The sequence below is a fragment of the Pungitius pungitius genome, chromosome 1, assembly GCF_949316345.1.
Source record: "Pungitius pungitius chromosome 1, fPunPun2.1, whole genome shotgun sequence".
NCBI lineage: Eukaryota > Metazoa > Chordata > Actinopteri > Perciformes > Gasterosteidae > Pungitius > Pungitius pungitius.
Genome location: NC_084900.1, coordinates 3,053,249 through 3,077,403, shown reverse-complemented (window position 1 = coordinate 3,077,403; position 24,155 = coordinate 3,053,249). Strand labels below are relative to the sequence as shown.

Sequence of the window (24,155 nt, the reverse complement as noted above, 5' to 3'; positions counted from 1 at the left end):
TTTTCTGTGTTTTCAGCAATGTTTAGAATTAATTTCAGCTTTTTTATTTCTGTACTTTAAGCAACTTTCTGAAACGCATTTTCAGCAGGAAAGGTTTATAACTAGGTGTTATAAACTATTCTGATTAATGATGCTCTCTATTATTTTCTGTTTTACAATTGTGAAGACACCAAACATCAGTACATCATTATTTTTAACTACTGGTAAACATACAGAAAATATACTCTTGATTTATAGGAAAATCCAGATGTGCAGCAGCAGAGGAAGCTGTTTATTCTGAAGTCAAACCACGAGCATCTCGAGGTAATGAAGCCATTTATAAAGCAATAATTTCGTTAAATGTCATAAAGCACCTTTAAGCTCATTTTAAATAAAAAAATGAGCTTAAAGCGCTATTGTTTTTTTCTCTTTGGTTCTTTCAGATCAATAAAGACATCCGTGTGGACGAAATCGGCCAACAAGAAAAACAGCTTTGTTAAAGATTTCATTTTAGGCAGCTTTGTGCTTCAAATAGCAGAAAATATTTTCTACAGTTAATCTATTAGCAGATGAAGCAGATTGTTTCAACTAAATGTTTAATCCTGTGTAGTATTTTGAAGTTTCATTAACCTTTAAATGTATCAAACTTATTTTTCCTTTAATAAGCTTTTAGCAGCTTCTTTAACAGTTTAAACTCCATGTTCAAATAATACAGTGTAAGTGTTTTTATCATCTTGTATTTTTAATAGAGAAAGGTATCGCTTTAAATCTTTAGGTTTAATGCTTTCATATAAAATCGTGCAAGTGTAAAAGCTCTCTTTGAGAAATCTCTTTAAGTGTATGGATCATTTCATTGGCTGGACAGCAGAACCCTTAGAATCATTTTAGATATTATAACAATATCAACGGGCCCTTTAATACTTACTGAAATACAGGAAGTGACTTTGTTACCTTCCACATTTTGATGCTGATTTAAATCATTCTGAATTTTGCCAAGCGACCGTCCTGTAATACCACTGCGACCCACTAGAGGGTCACGCCCCACACTTTGAGAAACATTGATGTGATCAATTAACAAGATTTCAAACTATTCTTCCCTCCATTTAGAGGAAATTCATCTCCCTTTTTAACAGAAGGAACAGTTTATTCTGAAAACAGACTTGTTCATAATGCAGCATCTGAAATGACCTTTTTATATACATTTGTATATTTTGTAAACTTCTATTTCACGTCGACGAATACAAATTTTATTTCTTTTTATAAATAATAAACTTTGCACATTGTATTTTATAAAGCAATACACATATTTTAATGGCATGTATGTAATAATAAAATAGTGATAAAAGGTGTTGAATCGTCTCTAGTGATTATTTTAAAAGAACAAAGTTGTATAAAAACCTTGAGCGTGTCCACAGTAGAGTAGAATATTCAGCGCAGAAATAAAGTGAGAAACATCATCACGCTTCATCAAACTGACAGAAACTATGAACCTCTGGCATTTAAAAAGTTGCATCTATGAAAACTCGTGTCATATTTAGGACTCAGAGTCCGTGACCAGGTGTTTGAGTCCTGAAGTCTTCTGGGTTCAGGGCTGACCAGCGACCTGAGTGTGGTCTACTCAGCCGTAACATGTCTGCTTCACAACCTTCCATCCCACGTCGCCCTCTTGGACGTGTAAAAGAGACCATCGTAGCCACAGCAGTAGTACCCCACACGTGTTGTTACTCAGGCTGAGCTGCAGAGCCGTCAACAAGCAGCTCCAGATCTCCACTGGGAGGAGCCGTGTCCCACAGATCAGGACTTGGAATTCATGTCTGCTGCAAGACTCTGACACGAGCAGGAGGCTCCCCTTCATCTGCAGTTGGAGGAAGCTTCACTGGGTCAAGCACATTGCAGCGTTTCACAGGGAACGTTTGGCAACTCTAACAATGCTGCATGATATCCAACCATCTCTGAGCAGTGAGGTGTGAAGGCCCACTGAGATCTGGTGACTGTGGGAGCCATTTTAGTACAGTAAACTCAGTGTCATGTTCAAGAAACCAATTTGAAATGATTGGAGCTTTGTGACCTGGTGAATTATCCTGCTGGAAGTAGTCATCAGAGGATTGGTACATGGTGGCCATAAAGGGATGGACATGGTCAGAAACAATGCTCAGGTAGGCCGTGGCATTTAAACGATTCCCAATTGGCACTAAGGGGCCTAAAGTGTGCCAAGAAAACATCCCCCACACCATTACACCACCACCACCAGCCTGATGGATCCATGTTCTCATTCTGTTTACTCCACCATCTCGAACGTCTCAACAGAAATCGAGACTCATCAGACGAGGCAACATTTTTCCAGTCTTCAACTGTCCAATTTGGTGAGCTCTTGCAAATTGTAGCCTCTTGTTCCTATGTGTAGTGGAGATGAGTGGTACCCGGTGGTGTCTTCTGCTGTTGTAGCCCATCCGCCTCAAGGTTTTGCGTGTTGTGGCTTCCCAAATGCTTTGCTGCTCACCTCGGTTGTAACGAGTGGTTGTTAGCGTCAAAGTTGCTCTTCTATCAGCTTGAATCAGTCGGCCCATGACCTCTGACCTCTAGCATCAACAAGGCATTTTCGCCCACAGGACTGCCGCACACTGGATGTTTTTTAAATTTTCACACCATTCTTTGTAAACGGTTGTGAGTGAAAATCCCAGTAACTGAGCAGATTGTTACAATACTCAGACACCAACAACCAGGCCACTCTGAAAATGGCTTAAATCACCTTTCTTTCCCATTCTGACATTCAGTTTGGAGCTCAGGAGATTGTCTTGACCAGGACCACACCCCTAGATGCTGTGAAGCAACTGGCATGTGATTGGTTGATTTGATAATTGCATTAATGAGAAATTGAACAAGTGTTCCTAATAATCCTTTAGGTGAGTGCATCTAAAGTCATGGTTTCAACTTTAGAAATCAGAATTTAGACTTTCCAACCTTCATTTTTTAATCGGCGGAAAAGGGCTTTTATAGTTTTAAATGCGTTCTAAAGCGATTGAAAAGTCTTTTCTCACAGACTGCCAGGTTTTTCACTAGAGGGCGCCAGCAGGCAGCCTCATTTATCTATTGCAGAAACCGTCCCAAGACCTTTTTCCGGCCAACAGAGTGGATTTTCCGCACGTGGCGTCCGTCTTGGTGCGGTCAGCTCGCTCACTGTTACAGTGTGTTGGTAGTGATACATGTACTTTTTAAATAACCATAACTTTCTCAATTTTCAACCAATTTTTAAACGGTTTGTTTTGAACGTCAGAGATGTAGTTATGACGTCCCCCCCCCCCCCCCCCCCCCCCCCGAGTGGAGAGTCTCTACCTGCTCTTCCAGACAAGTCGAGGCCTGCTTCCAGACTAGCAGCCCCATCGTAGGCCCGAGGGAGGAGACGGGGTCGCCTCAGGGCGGCGAGGGCAATGGCAGCGTGGTTACGGAACGACACGGGGGGGGGGGGGCAGGAGGCATCAGGCTTACATGGAGGAAGAGCACATCAACCCTTCTTTCACCTGAACCTGGAGAACACGCCTCTGTGGGTTACGCAATCATCCTCTGCAGAGTCCTGTGGTGTTTGAGATCCTTCAGGGGAGGTGGGACTTGTTGGACCTCACCGAGCAGCTGGATGTGAAACGTCCTCAGAGGACCACTAGGGGACGCCAGAGGGCCCCAAACGGCACCTGCAAGTCCTTGTTTAGTCTGGGACTCGACCCGCTGTGGTTCTGTCCCAGGGGGCCATGTCCAGGAGACCCGGGAGACACATTGTAAAGAAGCTGAGTCCCTCCCCATCTGCTCAGGGTTCACATCACGTGCACTAATGCAGAGTGGGGAACTTGTTTGTCACACATTTAAAAATTTAACTTTGTAGCCATCGTTGTAACAACAATATTTTTATATAAAAATGTTGCATCAATGTCAAAATGATTTGTTTTTGCAGTTTATTGAACTTAAATTAAATTAAAACATGTTCTCATACATCACAGAGTACGACATCTCTGTAGAAGCACATCAGCTCTTGTGTGAATGTGGTCATGTGACACCACACAACCAGCAGCTACATCTAAAAATACATCTTGTGTATGAAGGGGAAGAGGAACGACTGATTCTGAGAAGCCTTGTGCTTCTTCTCCTCAGACTCTGGCTGCAGACTTATCTTTATCTTTACAACTCAAATTTATTAAACCTTTTTATTTTAAATCAGTCTTACAAGAACCGTTTCTTTTGTTAGAACATTTAGACGTGAGATGTTTGTTGGAGTTTGAGCCTAAAATCCAAAAGGCGGCATTAAAGTCACTGCTGATTAAATATGTCTCGACTACCAGAACAAACATGATTCAATTAGTTAAAATACAAATTAATGATTCATACTAATTGATTAGAAGGTGGTTTAAGTGTGTATCACATTGCACTGGAGGTAATGAGTCTGTAGTGAAGTGTCTCCTCAAGTAGTGACATCATCAACCACCAAGTGTCACATGGTTTATAATGTATTTCTATCTGATTTCTTTTGTATGTTGTATCATTTGATTATAATAATATATTTATATACCTCACATATATTTATTAAACTGAATGGTTTTGTCTCATTTCTCTCAACATGCTGCTGCAGATGAGGAACTAAAGAGTTCGTGGATATTCTCTCCTGTACCTTCTTTATTTTGATTTTATGCAAATGAGGCTTCTACATTACTGACTACAGTTCTGTGAAGAGTCTGTTTCCTCTTTTAAAGTGTTAAAGGTTTTTCTGCCAATTCATCACTTCTCTAAATGTAGTTGAACGCAGTTTTTTTTAAATTGCAAAATACAAAAAAAACGACGGAAAAAGATTTTAACTCACACGTCTTTGGCAACGGTTGAGTTGTGGTGAAAGAGGCCTCCCAGAATGCACCACTTCCTCCTGCTGCTGTGTTTGCTGTTAGAGTTGAACGTGGCTTTGATGCACAAAAAGGAACCTTAAGGTTGATGAAACAAAACGGCTCACTTACTACATTTAAGTCTAATTAAACGTTGGCGGGTTTATTTTGGTCTGTTTCAGCCTCTGAATCTGCTTCTGTGATTCACGTCTTTATTTACTTGCAGGTCGCTGTGTTTTGCCAAATACTCAATAAAGTTAGAAAAAACCTGTAGAACAAACCCACGGTGATGAAGATACTGATTTAACGTTATATGGACTTCGCATGAGGAGGAGGAGGAGGGTTCATGTCGCTAAATACAAAGTGAGATCAACTTGTACCGCGACCACCGACCCGCCTCCTGAGAAACGATCCTTGCGCCACTTTACGCACCCGACGTCACTGTCAATGACGTCATCTGCAGGCGCATCGCTGATAAACCAATCAGGCGTTTGGATGGTAAATGTTTAAACTTCTCATCCAACCACAATCTAGTTCATTCAATCCGGATGGCGTGAGTTATCCGGGAAGTTTTTATGTGTTTTTGTTTTAGAACGATAATAAGCCAAAATAAAATAAGAGTAACGAGGCTATTTTTAAAATGCAAGGAGTAGAAGTAAAAAGTCGTCTGAAAAAATAAGTACTCCAGTAAAGTATAGATACCAAAACTGTCGACTTAAGTAAGAACGAAGTATTTGTACTTTGTTACTTGACACCTCTGATAAAACCATTAAGAGGTGAACTGTGAGAGGTTTTCGTCTCTCTTCACGTCCACTTCCGTCTGTCTCTTTCTTTCTGTCCTGTTGGACACAGTCACTTCCTGTAGGAGACGAGACATCGAGACGCCACAATCTCACCATGCAGTGACGACATTTACAAGCTGCTTGCGGCTTGTAATTTGAAATCCTCTCAGTCTAGATTATTGAGATTATTAATATTACAGGGGAGACCTTTGACTTCCTGCAGCTGCCTTTACAGAAACATTTAGCTTATGACCGTGTATGAAGAAAGGATATTAAATATATCTCCATTAATCTTATTTCCTCTAAGCATTGAACATGTGACGTGTTTAACAGCCTCTGGTTGGTCAAAGGGAAGGAAGCACGGACCATAAACAGAAGTTAGAGAAAAGCTCTCATCTAATATTCACTTCAGTGGACGTGAGGATGGGACACACTTTGTTTGCTGTGTTGGGCCTTTTCTGTGAGTACTTTCTCTCTAAAAAACACAGTTTTCACAGATACAACTTTTTAAAGTCCAGAAGTTAATAGTTTCTATCAGTTTGATGAAGCGTGATGATGTTTCTCACTTTATTTTAGCGCTGAATATTCTCCTCTACTGTGGACACGCTCAAGGTTTTTATACAACTTTCTTTATTCTGATGAATTCACTCAAGAAGATTCAACACCTTCTATCACTGTTTTACATTTAATATTTCTGTTGTCTTTAGTTCATTTATGATGAAAACAAGAAAAGAAAACACAATTCATTCTTTGCATGTTGTGTTTGTTTCTAGATGCTTTGCTGCATTTTGAGCCAAACTGGTCCCCTTTATTTACTGGAGAGAAAGTTACCTTCACATGTGACTCAAGGGAAGAAGACGATGCTGACTGGGTTTATGGATTCAGAAGGAATGGTTATTGGTGGATCCCCTACATAGCAGCAAATACATATACACTATCATCTCTAACTACAGGAGATAGTGGTGAATATCAGTGTGTTGCTTCTCAGAAGAAGAATCCTTACATTATAAGACAAAGTAATAAAGTCTCTCTAAGTGTTTCAGGTAAGTGATCAAAGTTTTTCCATCACAACGAGTTCATTAAAGCACTTTTATATTAATGAGACGTGTTGATTTAATAAACCTGTTTGATGAAGTGCTAATGTAATATAATGTAGTGATAATTAATAAATGTTAACTAGTGTAAGAGGAACCTTGAAGTTGACCACTGATGTTGTTTAGTCAGCTGATCTTTGTTTAAAAGGATCAATTATCAGATTATATTGATCATTTCAAATAAAACAGATAAAACATGGACTGATTATAAGATAACAATAGCATGATGAAAAAAAACTAGAATTTAGTTTATGATTCATTAATAATAACACAAACAGATCAAACTTATCAGCAGAGTGTGGCGCCTCCTTCAGGTGAAATGTACTCATTACTTAGTGAACCTTTAATTATTTATTACATGGAGACTGACTTTAACATCTTCTGCACACAAATTGATGTTAAATTATAATTATATTAAATCATGAATCACTGATATCTTGTATCATTGATCATTATATTAAACTCATTCAGTAAAGCAAAGAACTAAGTGTTCCACAGACAAAGATGTGACCTTTAACTCCTGCGTCCTCCTTGTATGAAGGAGAATCAGTGACTCTTAACATGAGCCTGATTAACTTTAGTTTACTAAATCTAAACTATACACACAGATTCAGAAATGATTAAATAATTTAATTGTTGTGGTGTTTTAATATAGCAAATTGTGGTATTGTTTATTCACAATAATTGAATTGTTTGTCTTTGTTCTACATTAAAACAGCAAAACCAGAGGCCCAACTGAGCAAAGACTCTGCTGTAGAGGGAAGTGTGACCCTGACCTGCTCTGTGTGGTCATCATCATCATCATCATCATCATCATCATCTGGATGGAAGTTCTTCTGGTACAAAGACGAGAAAACCTCTGAACCTCTGAACCTCCAGAGTGGAAGCATCTCTCCCTCTGGTGGAGGAGTCTACTGGTGCAGAGGAGGAAGAGGAGACCCAGTTTACTACACAGAGTACAGCCATCCAGTCGGTAAAGAACTAAACTCATAGTTGATATGAAACAAAAAATGTAGAAAAATGTATTTGTGAATAAGGATTTAGACCCAAATGTATCTTTTCTCTTTGGGGCCTGATGATGATGAACAGTCACAAACAGAGCTGTTGTGACTCTGCAACACGACTGGTCTGAGATCTTCTCTGGAGAGACGATCACTCTCACATGTGGAATAAAGGATGGAGGAGGCTCTGAGTGGGAGTATGAATGGAGAACACCTGACTATTACACACCTCAAAACCCAAGAGGCTCCATGATGACATCATCAGTCACAGGAGACTACAGGTGTAAGGGCAGACTGAAAGATGAAGCCTCTACAACAGAATGGAGTGAAGCTTTCACATTAACAACATCAGGTATGTCATCACCTGTATTTCCCTTAATAAAAAACAAACAAAATTGAGTTGTTTAAATGGCTAAAATGTTTAAAGACAGTGTAACGCATGTGTTACACCGTTAAAGTAAAAGATGGAGGACAGCAGAGTGTTGCGCCTCCTTGAGGTGAAATGTACTCATTAGTTAGTGAACCTTTTATTATTTATTACAAGGAGACTGACTTCCACTTTGCTTCTGTGTCAACGGACTCGTTTCATTTCATGGTCCTTAAATGTTTGCACGTGTTTCAAAGCATTTCACCTCCAGAACAGCAGGTGGAGTCACACTTTTTGTTGAAGACGAGGGACGTCTTTGTGTGTAAAGTCGTTGGTTTGTCTATTTATTCATCAGACTTTTTTGCTCCGTGCATCTTCACTGCTGCTTTTCGTCTCACTTGTTTCACGGACATATTTGTCCCGTATTTTCCTCCAACTTTGTTCACTCATTGACCTGCAAACCAACGTTTTTGGAGATCTCCCTCCATCAGGGCTGGACTGGGACAAAAAAAGGGCCCTGGCATTTTTGCTCAGACCGCCCCCCCACAATCGGTCGGACAGAACCACCAACCAGTACACTATCCTAGCGTTCCCTGTACATGTGCATATCTACTGTTCCGTTCCCAAAAACCCATGAAAAGCTGAGAACTACTGTAAGTGCCATGGACGGTATTTAGACAGTTGATGGACCCCATTGACTTCAATAGTAGAAAAAAGATACCATGGAAGTCAATGGGGTCCATCAACTGTCTGATTTTCCGACATTCTTCAAAATATATATTTTTGTTTAGCAGAATAAAGAAATTCATACAGGTTTGAAACAACTTGGAGGTGAGTAAATGACACAACTTTCTTTTTTGGGTGAACTATCCCTTTAAAGAGAACAAACCCCTCTTTAATATGACACCAAACAACATTTACCTCTAATTGTTGAGACACTTACCATAAAAAACCTATACAAACAAATCACACAAAACGTCCTGATAATATATATATATAATTTAGAGTATTCACTTGCCGTAATATTGCATATTGATATTGAAAATTCCAATTAAACATTATAAAATATCTAGTTAGTTGAATATACAGCTTTCAAAATGCAAAGCAGGTTTTTAACCCCTAAATAACACACGTTAGCTACTTCTTCTAACGTGTAACTCGTTGGTGAGTAATAATTAAAATAATCAAATGGCATCGTTTAAGTTTTTTTCTAGAGAAGAAGGGACGAAATGAGTTTTAAATGTTTACATTTGAATATATAAAATATATAATATCCCAAGTTGCAGTTGAATAAGTGAACTCTCAACTCTGCGAGCTACAAAAACAGTGCAAAATAGCTTATGCTGTGTTATTTGACTTTAGCTGACTGAGTCACTTTTAAGTGACAATTTGACAAATGACAACCTGACACTCAGACTTTATAACAGCAACAACCGACAACGATAATGTTTGTTGTCTTATTATAATATTCATTAATGGAGGTAACTGTTAAATGGTCATCATCTTGGTTGTGGCCAGGTCCACACACACTGTCCTCACGCACCGCCCTGATTACCCCCCCCTCCCTGTTCATGTAGCTACCTGCTTGCTTACCGTTTCAATGACGCTCTCCTGCTCACTCTGCCCCTCCTGGACTTCACTGACACTCAGACTTTATAATAGCAACAACCGACAACGATAATGTTTGTTGCCTTATTATAATATTCATTAATTGAGTTAACTGTTAAATCATCATCTTCGTTGTGGCCCAGCCCACCCACACACACTATCCTCATGCACCCGCCCTGATTAACACTCCCTCCCTGTTCATGGAGCTACCTGCTTGCTTACCGTTTCAATGACACTCTCCTGCTCACTCTGCCCCTCCTGGACTTCACTGTCACACTGACACCTGCTGCACCTTCTCCTCTGCTGCCTGCGAGCTAGGTTTGCCAACCGTCCCGTATTACCCGGGACATCCCGAATTATGGGCAATTTTGATTTGTCCATCTTTTTGACAGCTCCAGTACCGATTTCCAATCACAGCCTGCTAAGTCAAAGACGCGCGAAAAACTCCCGGTTGTTGTGAAGTTGTGTCGCATCAGAGCAGTGTGCGCGCGGGGGCCGGGTGGCCAGAGCGGAGCATGTGAGGTTTTGCAAGCCCGGCCGCCGACCGCTAACGCCCCCCCCCCCCCCCGTCAGCCCGCGAAAGTGTCCCTGATTTGGGGGTGGGAGAGTTGGCAACCCTACTGCGAGCCGCAAGCACCGCTATCGCTGTGGCTAGTCACCTCTCCTCCTCCATGTGCTATTTATGATGTTTATGACATGCTGTTTCTGCAACATGTCGTCAGGTTCTGTAGTAGTTTTGGAAACTGAAGCTACAGCACTAAACACGTCGGTTATTTTTGAACATGTTGAGGCATCAACCTCTAGATTTTTTTGGCCCGCAATTTCTCCGCACCCCCCTTGCTCTTACGTTTTTGTTTCTCCATCTTAATCCACACATTTCTTTCTACCTCTGAGCCACTGAATGCATCTGACTGACACACGGAGAGGCAAGTTTAGAAAAATGTTTAAACTAGTCCTGAGTGGGTGGGCGTGTCCGTAGAGGATTTACCTCACGTGACCCAGCAGATCACCAGAGTCCGCTGCTCGGCCCCCCCGCCGGAGGTCGGTGGGTCTCAATGAAGAAACTTTTCAAAAAGCCTTTAAAGGCTCAGAGCCAACTAAGTTTTATTTACTTCAGAACATAAAATCACATTATAACAATTTACAGAGAAAAAAGGATGTAAAAATGTGGAACAAAAGGGAGATAAAAGTGTTGAGAATCATCCAGAGTGAACCTTCTCTCATCTGATGTCAGCTGTGATTGATGGATTGAATGTTGACACTAACAATAATGACATTTTTTGTCTTTGTTCTACATTAAAACAGCAAAACCAAAGGCCCGACTGAGCAAAGACTCTCCTGTAGATGGAAGTGTGACCCTGACCTGCTCTGTGGGGTCATCATCATCATCATCATCATCATCTGGATGGAAGTTCTTCTGGTACAAAGACAAGAAAACCTCTGAACCTCTGAACCTCCAGAGTAGAAGCATCTCTCCCTCTGGTGGAGGAGTCTACTGGTGCAGAGGAGGAAGAGGAGACCCAGTTTACTACTCAGAGTACAGCCATCCAGTCGGTAAGGAATTAAATGAGTTAATGTTTAAATGAAATCACTAATTCTCTGAAGACTGATTTGAGGACAAAGAATCTGAAGTGTTTAATTGTTAAAATGAGTTAATGTTTAAAGACAGTTTACCATCACACCAGTTTTACACAGTTAAAGAAAAAGATGGAGGACATCAGCAGTGAAAGTAATCCACCAGGACTCATCACAACATGTCTTTATTCTGTGAAACCTCTTTCCAACAGATGTCCCTCAGCCTGTCCTCACAGTGTCTCCATCATGGACGAGTCCTGGAGACTCAGTGACTCTGACCTGCAGTGTTGGACCTCCGTCTGCAGGATGGAGGTTCTTCTGGTTAAAGGCTGTTCACAAACTGTCCCTCTACAACTACACCTATGAGCTTCTAGCTGGTAGCACCACTGGGAGTGAACAGGGTTCCTACGTTCTTCATGGACAGACACACACAGCCGGATATGTGTGCAGAGCTGGAAGAGGAGATCCTGTCATTTACACTCTATATAGTGATGTGAAGTTTGTCTGGTCTGGAGGTGAGTTTGTTCACACTTTTATATTCTTGCACAATAGAATAAATGTCCTTTTTGTGTTGACATTGTTGGTCCTGTGTGTGTCTCCTAATGATGTGTCTTCAGCTGTGAATCCAGCAGCGTCTCTCACAGTGAGTCCTCACAGACTGCAGCACTTCAGCACAGAGTCACTGTCACTGAGCTGTGAGGGAACCTCTACTGAGTGGAGAGTGATGAAGGCTGATGCATCTGGCTTCATGTCATCCTGTTCTAACTGGGGAGCAATGACTGGATCCACATGCAACACCAGCACTAGAGCGAGTAGTGGAGTGTACTGGTGTGGGTCTGAAACACAGTACAGCAATGCAGCCAACATCACTATACACAGTGAGTTTATATTCATTAAAGGTCCAACACGTCTTTGTGGTTGACTTTCCTCTTCATGACCACAGACGTCCACCATTGACTTTAAACCAGGAGGAGATGTAGAGTCATCTGGCTCCATCCTGGCTCCTCCACTGTGTCCCTTATGGACCATTCTGGAGCTCAGTGCCACTAAGTGGACATTTGTCTCCCCACATATTGAGCATTAATTAAAGATGTCACTGTGAGAATGAACGTCACCAAAGGGCCGTCTCTTTCATCCATCAAATGCAGCTATTGGCTCAGCTGCTGTATGAATGTGAATAACAAATGTAAACTATAAATGTCTTCTCTTCATTGGACATCAGCTTGTTTGACTTCCTGTCCTCTGGTCTCTTTACAGGTGGTGATGTCATCCTGGTGAGTCCTGTCCGTCCTGTGACTGAGGGACATTCGGTGTCTCTTGGCTGCAAGTTGAGGACAAAAGAACTTGTTGATGATGTGGATTTCTATTAAGATGACAAACTCCTCCCAAATGCTGTCAGAGGGAAGCTGTTTATCTCTGCAGTTACTAAGTCACATGAAGGCTTTTATAAATGTAAAGGAAGGAAATCACCTCAAGGTTTGGAGACTTTGACCTCAGCAGAGAGCTGGTTGTCAGTGGAATGTGAGTACGAGTAGAAGATGATTTCTTTTGTAATATGTGTTACAGTCTGAGTTAGAAAAGGTGTAACTCAATTAAACTGTGTGAGAAAATATAGTTTTATACATTTTAGTGTTAAGACACATAAAAATAAAACTAACAACTGTTGTGTGATCAAGGGTTCATGTAAGTGTATTTGAGTGTACGTGTGGTAGTACTTGTGTATCTCTTCATGGTTGTGTGTACTTGTGTGTAGATCCTGAAGAAGCAGCATCAAGCTCTGTGTTTCTCGTGCTGTTGGTTGTTGGTCTGGTTTCTGGAGTTTTACTGATTCTTCTCCTGCTGATGTTTCTGTGTCGCTACAGAAAGTCAAAAGGTGAGATCTTTTCCTTCTGATATCAGACTGATTTTACTGAAATAAGTCAAAGTCACAGATATTATTACACACACTAATTAATGATCAATGTGGAACCTTTTTCTTCAGCTTCAAGCCTCAGCAGGTTAGTACAAGCCTCTCTTCTCTCACTCTGAACATGGCAGCAGGACTTTACATGTTCCTCATTCAATCCTCTGTGTGTACTTCATGTTTTGGACCCACAAGGTCTCAGAGGACCAATCAGAGACCAGCTACAGACCATATGATCAACCAGGGTGAAACTGAAGACGGACATTATGCTTCTCTTCTTCATGGTCAGCTTTAATCCTGATTTATTTAATAAAATGTTGTTTACTTTAATGCTAACATTTCTATAGCTAGTTATGTGTTTGAGAAGATGATATGATTCATACAAAGTGGTTCAAATGATTGAATGACCTCGTCTTCATCCTCACTGTTCTGCAGGTGATTCTTGTCTCTATGAAACAATCAAAGGCTCTGAAGAACGTAAACAAGGTGCAGTACATCCTGTGTGTTCATCACACAGCTGTGAAATACTAGAATCACATGATCAAGTGTCTTTAAATCAAAGACAAAGTGTATTGATGATGTCACAGACTCTGTGTTTGAGCTTAAAGACATTGATGGCTGATGTGAACACTTCTATAAGGGAACAACCTGCAGTAGTTGAGATGCTTTTGTCAGTCAGCAGAGCTTTAATAAAGGGTCTCTTCATGCATTCATCTGATCCTTCTAACAGGGACGAATGATGAACCAGAGGAGAGCGATTACTCAAATGTGACGAGGTAAACAGTTGCAGGTACTTCAAGTACAACGGACCATGTAGTACAATGTGAGTGTACTTGTGTATTAATACCAGCAGTCAAAGGTCCAACACAACACTTACACCTGTTACTCTTAAATATCTTTTAACCTCTTTTCTTTCTCTCTTCTCTCAGATGAATAAAACATCTGCATGGACAGAACCAGGGGAACAGATGACGACATAAAAAACCACATCTTTGTCTCTTTGAGTAATTATTGTGTAACTTCTTCTTTCCTGATATGAGACAGTATTTTGTAGTTGATGAGCAGATCTTTCAAAGGCTTTACTTGGTGAAAATAGTCTAATTACATGTATACTTATTCAAATGTTGGTATTGAGTCTTTTTTTTCCTCAGTCACTTTGTTTTTTTAAAGCTTTTGTAGAAAACTTTGACTGGAGGCTGGTTTGAAAAGCAGAAAAAAGCAGTTTGACGTCTTTGAGCTTCAGTGCGTTGGTGATATTATTCAATATGAAGTCATCTTCTCTTTTACTTCTGATTAAAAAAAAGCTTTATGCATTTTAAACATTTTTAACCTGTTATTGAACTAAATATTTATGTTCATTTTTTTAGTTTTTAAAACCTTTAACAGGTGCAGTTTGTATTTTAAATTCACCTGGATGTGTTTAATACATTTTGTAACGTTTCATCATTTTATGCCTCAATAAACTTGCAGCTCCAAGCAGTGTTTCTGTCAGTTATTTCCTGAATTAAATAAATATTATTAGAAGAGATTACAGTGAACGTTTGTCCACATGGTGCTACTGCATCACATTAGTAAGATTTGTGTAGAAACAAATTTAAATGTCGCTGAAAAAGGATGCTGCACCTGCAATGTTTGGAGAAAAAGAAGCCTTAGTTAGACTAATTAAGGAGAAAATATTAAAAAGTCACTGCCACACACGACTGGTTACCAATCATATCTAAATCTAAATGTTGACTTTATATCTCAGAGTTTCGACTTTCTAACCCTTCTTTTTTTAGTGACGGAAATGGGCCTCCGTTGTTCTTAATGCGTTCAAAACGTGTTAAAAAGTCTCTTCTCGGCTTCCGGTGACGTCATGATTGGAAACGCAGGTTAGAGACAGGCTCCGTCAGGAAAAAGTTAGAAAACAGTGACAACTGCAGATATATAAAGCCTTCAGGGTGGAAAATATCTCGTGAACAAGATGACTACCACATCCAAAACGAGAGGACAAGGAAAGTCAGGATATTTGAAAGAAACTGACAAACAACCGAGCACAAACAGCGCTAGCTTAGATGCTACTAGCGGTAGCCGCGAAGAGCAGGTAACACGTGAGGGCGAAATGTCCTTAATACAAGAAATGAGAAGATTCCGCGACGAAAACAGCCAGGGACATAAACAAACAACAAAGACCCTTGAACGTTTGGAAAAGACTATGACCGATATTAAGGAGCAACTCGGTGACCACCAGCAGAGGATCGGTGAGCTGGAGGGGAGGGTGAGCGTTGTGGAAGATGCGGGGGCAGGGCAGCACCGTGTGATAAGGTACCTGTTACAACGCGAAAAACAGCTCTCAGCTGTTTGTGACGATATGCAGAACAGGCTGAGAAGAAATAACCTTAGAATATTTCAAATACCAGAGGAGAGTGAACATGGGAAAGCCTTGCTTCCCAAAGTACTGACGTTACCACCTAAACTGAACATTCAAATTGAAAGAGCGCACCGCTCACTTCAGTCCAGAGAGAGAGAGAGAGAGAAACCGAGAAACCGAGAAACCAACATACCAACATGCTGGCGATAGCTGACCTGAGGGCTATGATTCAGGAAGAAGATAAAGATGAGTAGTCGGTGGTATACAACACTGGTATATAACACTATATGAACAATACATAGACTGAAAGCAATAGTAGCACAATACAAAATAAAAAAACACAAAGTTGTCACAAAGGGTAAAAATAAGAAAGAGATGTGACGGACTCTTGAGGTATACATGAGTGGCCCAAACTCACAAAGACCTTTCTTACATGTTAGTGTAATTTGGGTCTCTGTTGCACACTGGGTGCATTTCTCCACAGAGGGATTAGGTCACCACTCTCTGTCCCATTATCACCGTGGGTCAAACATGGTTATAGTTTATTCGTTTATAAGTTTTGTTCTGTGTTCATGCTGTTAGTATTGTGTTCTATCTGAAGCAAGGTGCAATTTGTTTTTTGTTTAACTTTGTACATTTTGTAGTTAAATTATTTTATTTGCTTTTATTTAACAGATGTTCATGAGAGGTTTGGGCTGTGTTACATGAATCAGTACAAATACAAGGATGGCATTACTTAATTTAATTACCTACAATATAAAAGGAACAAAGAACCCAATTAAAAGAAAAAAGATACTAGGACAGTTGAAGAAAATGCAGTGCTCTATAGCCTTACTTCAAGAAACTCACCTTTACAGAAACAGAACATCAAAAATTAAAAAGGGAATGGGTGGATCAGGTGTACAGTAGCTCTTATGGGAAACGTAAAAAGAGAGGTGTAGCTATACTATACTGTGTTGTAGTTGCTTCTAGTCTCCACTAGAGGGCGCCAGCAGGCAGACAAAATGCATCTAACGCATCTGTTGCAGAAACTGTCCCCAGACCTGTCATGAGGATGTCGGCACTGCCCTCCAACCTGTCTGCCGCTCTGTGCGACATCACGGTCAACTGCTCCATCGGGGAGGAGTGGGCGTGGTCTGTCTGTGACGTAGCGGGCTGCAGAACCTCCCAGAGGTCAAACAGGAAGGTCGTCATCAACATTTTCACTGACAACACGTCCGTCGTCTGTCGGGGCAAAAACAACGTCAGCGTGAGCAACGTGTCTGAAAGCAGGGAGGCAACGTGTAAGATTTATGTGATGATTTGTATTATTGGAGCAGGATTCATACTCACAGTCACTTTTAAAAGTAATTGTTATGTGGTAATATAATTAAAGAGAAATCTACTTAATTCAAGTTATTCAAGTAATTTAAATGCATCTCAGCTTACCAAAAAACCTAGTTATTTAGTTCACTCGTGGTACCAGCAGGGGGCAACACTTTGATAGGGACGATGGTTGCAGTGTGCGTGTCCCTCTGTGTCTTCGTCCTCGTCGTGGCCAACGGGCTCCTTCCCACCGGATGTCCCGGGCATCAGGTGAGTCATGTGACCTCAGCATTTCACCTCCCAGATGCTCCCGCCTCTGACCCCCCTTCAGGGTGTGAAAAGGAGTGTTGGTGTCACGCGAGGAGGCGTCCTGTCCTTGGACACGTTCTCATTGCGCTGCGTTGTCTCCAGGGGGGGGCACCTGCTGCTCGTATAGCACAGAGCCAGCAGGCGGAGGCCTCGCCGCCCCCCGAGTGGAGGGTCTCCACCTCCTCTTCCAGCCAAACCGAGGCCTGCTATGTGAACGTGGAGGACCCCCCGCCCCGCCAGACCAGCAGCCCCATCGTGGGCCCGAGGGAGGAGACGGGGTCGCCTCAGGGCGATGGAGGGGAGCAGGAGGCATCGGGCTCACAGGGTGCCCCCCCCCCGGGCGAGGAAGAGCACATCAACTCTCTGTACAGCGTGCTGCAGGCGCCCAAAAGGTCCCGACTCCCCCAGTAGAAGCTTTGAGGAGCCGGAGAGATGAACAGAAGGAGACTACGGACGTCCTTCTTCACCTGAACCTGGAGAACACGCCTCTGTGGGTTACGCAATCATCCTCTGCAGAGTCCTGTGGTGTTTGAGATCCTTCAGGGGAGGTGGGACTTGTTGGACCTCACCGAGCAGCTGGATGTGAAATGTCCTCAGAGGACCACTAGGGGACGCCAGAGGGCCCCAAACGGCACCTGCAAGTCCTCGTTTAGTCCAGGACTCGACCCGCTGTGGTTCTGTCCCAGGGGGCCATGTCCAGGAGACCCGGGAGACACATTGTAAAGAAGCTGAGTCCCTCCCCATCCGCTCAGGGTTCACATCACGTGCACTAATGCACGGGTCCAGTGCACGGTCTGGTTGTTGCACTGTGGGGTGATTTCATTCGTCAAAGTGCCAAAGTTTTCCACTACTTTGATAGTTTGGACACAGAACCATTGAACCCAGAGGCCTTTCTGTAGCTTCTCTTTACTAAGATGAAGGTTTCCTCTGTTTTACTTGCAGTATTAAATGAGGAGGATCAGAGTGGGGAACTTGTTTGTGACACATTTACAAATTTAACTTTGTAGCCATCGTTGTAACAACAATGTTTTATTATAAAAATGTTGCATCAATGTCACAAGGAGTTGTTTTTGCATTTTATTGAACTTAAATTAAATTAAAACATGTTCTCATACATCACAGAGTACGACACCTCTGTAGAAGCACATCAGCTCTTGTGTGAATGTGGTCATGTGACACCACACAACCAGCAGCTACATCTATAAATACATCTTGTGTATGAAGGGGAACAGGAACGACTGATTCTGAGAAGCCTTGTGCTTCTTCTCCTCAGACTCTGGCTGCAGAGTTATCTTTATCTTTACAACTCAAATTAATTAAACCTTTTTAATTTTTTTAATCTCTTACAAGAGTCAATTCTTTTGTAAAAATATTTAGACGTGAGGTTTTTGTTGGAGTTTGAGCCTAAAATCCAAAAGGCTGCATTAAAGTCACTGCTGATAAAATATGTCTCGACCACCGGAACAAACATGATTCAATTAGTTAAAATACAAATTAATGATTCATACCGATTGATTAGAAGGCGGATTAAGTGTGTATCACATTGCACTGGAGGTTATGAGTCTGTAGTGAAGTGTCTCCTCAGATAGTGACATCGTCCTACCACCAAGTGTCACATGGTTTATAATGTATTTCTATCTGATGCTTTTGTATGTTGTAGCATTTGGTTATAATAATATATTTATATACCTCACATATATGCGTTAAACTGAATGGCTTTGTTTGCTGCTGCAGATGAGGAACTAAAGAGTTCGTGGAAATTCTCTTCTGCACCTTCTTTATTTAGATCTTATGCAAATGAGGCTTCTACATTACTGACTACAGTTCTGTGAAGAGTCTGTTTCCTCTTTTAAAGTGTTAAACGTTTTTCTGCCAATTCATCACTTCTCTAAATGTATGTTTGAACGCAGTTTTTTTGATTTGCAAAATACAAAAAAAACAACGGAAAAAGATTTTAATTCACACGTCTTTGGCAACGGTTGAGTTGTGGTGAAAGAGGCCTCCCAGAATGCACCACTTCCTCCTGCTGCTATGTTTGCTGTTAGAGTTGAACGTGGCTTTGATGCACAAAAAGGAACCTTAAGGTTGATGAAACAAAACGGCTCACTTACTACATTTAAGTCTAATTAAACGTTGCTGGGTTTATTTTGGTCTGTTTCAGCCTCTGAATCTGCTTCTGTGATTCACGTCTTTATTTACTTGCAGGTCGCTGTGTTTTGCCAAATTCTCAATAAAGTTAGAAAAAAACCTGTAGAACAAACCCACGGTGATGAAGATACTCATTTAACGTTATATGGACTTTGCATGAGGAGGAGGAGGAGGGTTCATGTCGCTAAATACAAAGTGAGGTCAACTTGTACCGCGACCACCGACCCGCCTCCTGAGAAACGATCCTCGCGCCACTTTACGCACCCGACGTCACTGTCAATGACGTCATCTGCAGGCGCATCGCTGATAAACCAATCAGGGGTCTAGATGGTAAATGTTTAAACTTCTCATCCAACCACAATCTTGTTCATTCAATCTGAATTGCGCGAATTATACGGGTTATAAGTTATAAATTATAAGTTTTTTGTGTTTGTGTTTTTGATCGATGACAAGTCAAAATAAAATAAGAGTAACGAGGCTATTTTTAAAATGTAAGGAGTAGAAGTAAAAAGTTGCCTGAAAAATAAATACTCCACTAAAGTATAGATACCCAAATAGTCTACTTAAGTCAGATCGAAGTATTTGTACTTTGTTACTCGACACCTCTGATTAAACCATTAAGAGGTGAAGAGAGAGAGGTTTTCGTCTCTATTCACGTCTGTCCCCGAAAACAGGCTGCTCTCATCGGGCTGAGATGAGCTGACCGCCCGGTGCTGGAGGGTCTGACGGTCCGTTAACTACACCTCACATCTCCATTCACGGAGCTAATTGGTTCCAAGGCTGAATGTTGACAAACCCACCGCAGAAAGGTTGCTTTAACAACTAAATTGACCTCTGTAAAAGTTCTAAAATTTCATTCCGTTACTTACATATAGTATTATTTCTAAACATCGGCATACAGTTGTGTTTATTTTGTTGCTGAGGTGAAATGCATTCTGGGATATATGTCTCTCACAAGAACAGACGAGCCTGCTCCGATGCATGCACGGTAAAGTGGGCGGGGCGAGTAACATCCGGGTATTATGACCGTTCTCGGCCAGATGCGGACTTTCGAATTGGAACAGTACTCGGGCTGCGACTGATGACGTTTCACGAGTCCACGAGAACAAAAGTCCACACAAGAACGCATATTGAGAAAGGGTCATCGAGACCAGAATCTCACCATGAAGTGACGTCATTTACAAGCTGCTTGCGGCTTGTAATTTGAAATCCTCTCAGTCTAGATTATTAAGATTATTAATATTACAGGGGAGACCTTTGACTTCCTGCAGCTGCCTTTACAGAAACCTTTAGCTTATGACCGTGTATGAAGAAAGGATATTAAATATATCTCCATTAATCAGACTACTGGAACTGGTCTTATTTCCTCTAAGCATTGAACATGTGACGTGTTTAACAGCGTCTGGTTGGTCAAAGGGAAGGAAGCACGGACCATAAACAAGTTAGAGAAAAGCTCTCATCTAATATTCACATGTTGTCTCTGCATTTCCACATTTCTGCGCATGTTTCACACCTTTGAAGCCGTCTGCTGACACGAAGCGTTTCTCATAGCAGAGAGTCAGAGTGTCACAGTGGACGTGAGGATGGGACACACTTTGTTTGCTGTGTTGGGCCTTTTCTGTGAGTACTTTCTCTCTTTAAAGCACAGTTTTCACAGATACAACTTTTTAAAGTCCAGAAGTTAATAGTTTGTGTCAGTTTGATGAAGCGTGATGATGTTTCTCACTTTATTTTAGCGCTGAATATTCTCCTCTACTGTGGACACGCTCAAGGTTTTTATACAACTTTCTTTATTCTGATGAATTCACTCAAGAAGATTCAACACCTTCTATCACTGTTTTACATTTAATGTTTCTGTTCTCTTTAGTTCATTTATGATGAAAACAAGAAAAGAAAACACAATTTAACACAATTAATTCTTTGCATGTTGTGTTTGTTTCTAGATGCTTTGCTGAATTTTGAACCAAACCGTTCTTCTTTATTTACTGGAGAGAAAGTTACCTTCACATGTGACTCAAGGGAAGGAGACAATGCTGACTGGTATTTCTCATTCAGAAGGAATGGTTATTGGTGGACCCCCTACAGAGCAGCAAATACATACACACTCTCATCATCTCTAACTACAGGAGATAGTGGTGAATATCAGTGTGTTGCTAAGAAGAAGACGTATCCTTACACTATAAGAGAAAGTAATAAAGTCTCTTTAAGTGTTTCAGGTAAGTGATCAAAGTTTTTCCATCACAACGAGTTCATTAAAGCACTTTTATATTAATGAGACGTGTTGATTTAATAAACCTGTTTGATAAAGTGCTAATGTAATATAATGTAGTGATAATTAATAAATGTTAACTAGTGCAAGAGGAACCTTGAAGTTGACCAGTGATGCTGTTTAGTCAGCTGATCTTTGTTTAAAAGGATCAATTATCAGATAATATTCATAATTTCACATATAACTGAGAAAGATGGACTGATTATATGGATTTACTTCCATATACAAAACATTATAAAAGCAATAAGGTTCGAGAGTAAGTACTTTATCTTCAATAATGTAACAGTTCTGCTGCTCGTCGGGCCAAACTACACCTTCAAATATTACTTTATTGGACCATAATTTACAGCCTCTCGTACCTTAATGCTTTATTACATGACATTTAGCTGAAACTTTTATCCAAAGCGACTTACATTGCATTTTAACCCAGGGTTTTTACATTTTTACCAAGTGTATAAATGTTGTGTTTGTTTCTAGATGCTTTGCTGCATTTTGAGCCAAACTGGTCCCCTTTATTTACTGGAGAGAAAGTTACCTTCACATGTGACTCAAGGGAAGGAAACAATGCTGACTGGGATTATGCATTTAGAAGGAATGGTTATTGGACCCCCTACAGACCAGCAAATAGTTATGAACTATCATCTCTAACTACAGGAGATAGTGGTGAATATCAGTGTTTTGCTAAGAAGAAGACGTATCCTTACATTATAAGAGAAAGTAATAAAGTCTCTCTAAGTGTTTCAGGTAAGTGATCAAAGTTTTTCCATCACAACCAGTTCATTAAAGCACTTTTATATTAATGAGACGTGTTGATTTAATAAACCTGTTTGATAACGTGCTAATGTAATATAATGTAGTGATAATTAATAAATGTTAACTAGTGGAAGTTGACCACTGATGCTGTTTAGTCAGCTGATCTTTGTTGAAAAGGATCAATTATCAGATTATATCCATCATTTAAAATGAAACAGATAAAAGATGGACTGATTATTAAAAAAATTAACATGATGAAACAAACCATCCAATTTTAACGTTTATTGAGAACCTAGAACTTAGTTTTTGATTCATTAATAATAAACCAAACAAATCGAACTCATCAGCAGAGTGTGGCGCCTCCTTCAGGTGAAATGTACTCATTACTTAATTAACCTTTTATTATTTATTACAGCGAGAATTTAACATCTTTTGTCTACAACTTTACGTTAAATTATAATTATGTCGAAACATAAATCACTGATATTTTGTATAATTGGTCATTTAATTAAACTGATTCAGTAAAACAAAGAACTAAGTGTTCCACTCAGGGTTTGACTTTAACCTTTTTACTCACCAGCCACTGTGTCTAGTGGTTAAAGTTAGAAGCCACTCAACAATTTCATCAGCCACTAATCTTGTTGTTGGGAAATTTAGTTTTAACATAATTAAATTTGACTACAGTTTGCTACCATTTACTTTAAGAACTACATTTAAAGTCCTTTCAAATGATCACTGTAAACACCCAAACTAAGACTACATCCAATGTGTATACAGACACCTGTACATGTACCAAAGGAGCTTCACCAAGTGTGTAAAGCTCCTTTGGGATGAAAACATTTGCAACGGATTAAGACAGAAAGAGTAGTTCATTGCATATAACTGGTTTGTTCTTCTTGGTTCTTTGTTGTTTCCACGTTTCATGTCCAACTACAGAAGAGACACTTTAACCTGTTCACTGCCGTGTGTCCTACAATCAGTACATGATGTTCTTGGCTGGATCACAAACCACCAACATCACTGTATTCAAAGTAAATATAAGTAGACAACAAATATTTACAGGTTGAATATAGTTTTGACTCCATTATTTTTTAATAAAATACTATTTTTCATTATTCACTAGATTTTATTCTTTGATATTCACTTTATTATATTTTTTGGTTGCAGATTTTATATTTTTCAGATTGAAAACTTATATTTTCACTTTCAGATCTTTCTTTTGCGTTTGGATCTTTTTTTTCCACATTCAGACTTTTGACCCTGATGTGGTGTGAAGGGCATCAAATATACAAATGAGTCAAAACTATGTTCAACCCGAGAATATTTTTCTTCTACTTATTTTTATTTCTAATACAGTGTTGTATTTTTTAATTGTCAACAACAAAACTTTCAGGGTCACATTTTTTTTTTCAAATGAACAAAACCTTGGACCTGGCGTCTAAATTATCCTTTAATTTCACTTCACATTAGGTCTATTTCACAAATACATTTAGTGCTTAATAAATATGAAACATTAAGATCCTTTATTTTTAGTTTACTATATCTTAATAATATGCACAGATTCAGAAGTGTGGTGTTTGGCTCTGTGGCCTCACAGCCAGCAGGTCTTGGGTTCGACTCCTGATGTTACCTGGGATTGATGGATGGAATGTTGACGGGTACAATAATAATAATCTTTGTTCTACATTAAAACAGCAAAACCAAAGGCCCAACTGAGCAAGGACTCTCCTGTAGAGGGAAGTGTGACCCTGACCTGCTCTGTGGGGTCATCATCATCATCATCATCATCATCATCATCATCATCTGGATGGAAGTTCTTCTGGTACAAAGACAAGAAAACCTCTGAACTTCTG

The 24,155-nt window shown here is 40.3% G+C and overlaps 1 long non-coding RNA gene across 1 annotated transcript; it reads left to right on the top strand.

Annotated features, from left to right (window-relative positions):
* The first annotated feature begins 13,370 nt into the window (after window positions 1-13,370).
* Window positions 13,371-14,540, top strand: LOC134123965 (uncharacterized). Its single transcript, XR_009955498.1, has 4 exons — window positions 13,371-13,452; window positions 13,604-13,654; window positions 13,899-13,991; window positions 14,098-14,540. It is a non-coding gene; the product is annotated as an uncharacterized LOC134123965 (long non-coding RNA).
* The last annotated feature ends 9,615 nt before the right edge of the window (window positions 14,541-24,155 follow it).